This window comes from Gossypium hirsutum, chromosome D06 (genome assembly GCF_007990345.1).
Source record: "Gossypium hirsutum isolate 1008001.06 chromosome D06, Gossypium_hirsutum_v2.1, whole genome shotgun sequence".
Taxonomy (NCBI): Eukaryota; Viridiplantae; Streptophyta; class Magnoliopsida; order Malvales; family Malvaceae; genus Gossypium; species Gossypium hirsutum.
The window spans coordinates 43758041-43760479 of record NC_053442.1 but is presented as its reverse complement, the minus strand read 5'-3'; positions in this window follow the sequence as shown (position 1 = coordinate 43760479).

Sequence of the window (2439 nt, the reverse complement as noted above, 5' to 3'; positions counted from 1 at the left end):
CAATTGTTTAGCTCGCTACCAAGTTCGTAAGGGCAAATCTCTAACAGGGCCTTTTTCTCTGTTGTTTCTATAGCGTTGATATGAACATTTTCCAACATTTTTTCAATGCCTTTGCTTCTGGACACTCCTCGCTTAGGATGAATAAACCCACCCGACATAAAAGATGTAGATATGTGGGGAAAGGTCAAAGGCTTCCATTTAACTTCATATCCGCTCAAACGTGCCATTCTTCTCTCTTGTTTTTTCTCTACTTCTTTCTTCTTCTGCTTCATGTCTGGCTTGTATCCTAAGCCAAAACTATCAAACTTTTCCTTCAGCATCGGTGATTCAATCTTTCCTTAAAGATATTTTCCCAATCTTTTCCCGGGTGAAGCTCCTTTTCCTATCATCAATCGTAACCCCGTCTCTGTGGTCCTGGATATTTTTAGTACGGGAATTCTGCTTCCTTCAGTAATAAATATCACGTTCACAAATTCTAATGACCGAAAAGAACATTCCATTGCCTCATCGTTAATTTCCACATAAGGTGTATCATCAGTTACTGTTGTGATGATATCCTTCTCCGCATTTATTGTTATCAACCGACCCTCTGATACTAACTTCACCTTCTGATGTAGCGATGAAGGTACTACCCCGGCTGAGTGTATCCATGGTCTTCCCAATAAACAGTTGTAGAAAGGCTTAATATCCATTACCAAGAAGTCCACCTCATAAGTAGTTGGGCCAATCCTTAACGGTACCTCAATTCTCCCCATAACTCTCTTTTCCGTTCCATCAAATGCCCTTACTATGCCCTGGCACGCTTTCATGTGTGAACTGTCCACTGGTAACTGACTAAGAGTAGATAAAGGCAATATGTTCAGTATAGATCCATTATCAACCAAGACCCCCGGGAGTGTGTACCCTTTGCATCAGGCAGTAAAGTGCAGAGCTTTAGTAGAACCTCTTCCTCCAGATGTTATTTCGTCATCACTGAAGAAGATAAAATTGTCAGCACTTATATTGTTGACCAACTGATCCAGCTTGTTTACCGAAATATCATCATCCATATATATTTCATTTAGTACTTTCAATAGTGCACTTCGATGTACTTCTGAACTTAGGAGCAAAGCTAATATAGAAATGCGGGTCGACTGTTTGCGCAGTTTTTCCACAACGCTGTATTCGCTGTGTTTCAAAAACTTCAAAAATTCCTTTGCCTCCTCTTCTTTTATTGGTTCATTAACCAATGGCTCAACTTCCACTGCCTTCCCTTTCCTCTGCTCTTTCTTCCAAGTCTCTTCTCTTGACGATTCTGCCTGAGCATCATATCTCTTTTCATTGCGCATATAAGAACCTATTTCTTGATTTCACTCCGCTTTTTTCCCAAGATTGTCACATTGCACCCATAATTCCACGGTACTATTTTGCTATCCTTATATGAGAAATTTAATGGTTTCTGGATTACAATTTTTGGTGTTATCTGAACCCTAGACTCATTGCTCCGAGGGCATGAAATGATGACCACAGGATGATTCATTTCTGGAGTCTTCGTTGCTGACTCTGACGTGCAAATATTTCTTTTACCCTCCACCTCTTCATAAAACCTCATCTCTTTGTTATCCATCATGTTTTGGACCAGAGCCTTGAATCCCTCACATTCTTGAATCTCATGTCCTACTTCACGGTAGAATTCACAATAGTTTTCAGCCTCATACATTTCTTCAAAATCTGAAATAACTAGCCCTCTCTTCCCCATCTCTCTCCAGACCCATTTTAACGGAGTTTTTACTTCAGCAATTTCACTTTTGACTTCTTCTCCCCTACTTTCATTCGTCATATTCACTCCCTTATCGGTATGATTGGATAGCGGATTTTCTATGCTAGGTAAGTCATCAAACTTGACAACACCCATGCTAATAAGTCTTTCGATTAGCTTCTTAAAGGCAGTACAATTTTCTATTGAGTGCCCTGTAATTACAGTTTAGTAATCACATTGTGCGCTCACATCATACCATTTGGGATACGGGGGTTGTAAAGGGGTTAAGTAATGGGGAGAAACAACGTGTGCGTTGAATAAATTCTGATACAGCTCCTTGTATGACATCGGAATTGGTGTGAATTGGGGCTTCTCAGTACCTTGTTTCATACCAAATTCTTGTCTTGCTGAACCCTGCTGACTAGCAACCACCCTCCTTGGCTAGTTCACCGTAGTTGACTTCTTATACGTATTCACGTTGTTTACTTCATTTTCCTTTTTTCTCGAGGCTGACCTTTTGTTACTCTCTCCTACTTCTATTATCCCATTTCTTATGGCATTCTCAATCATTTCCCCATTCATTAATATATCTAAGAAACTTTTTGTTGCACTTCCCAGCATGTGCGTGATGAATGAGGCTTTTAAGGTATTGATAAAGAGCATCGTAGTTTCTCTCTAGGAGCGATGGTTGGACTTGGATA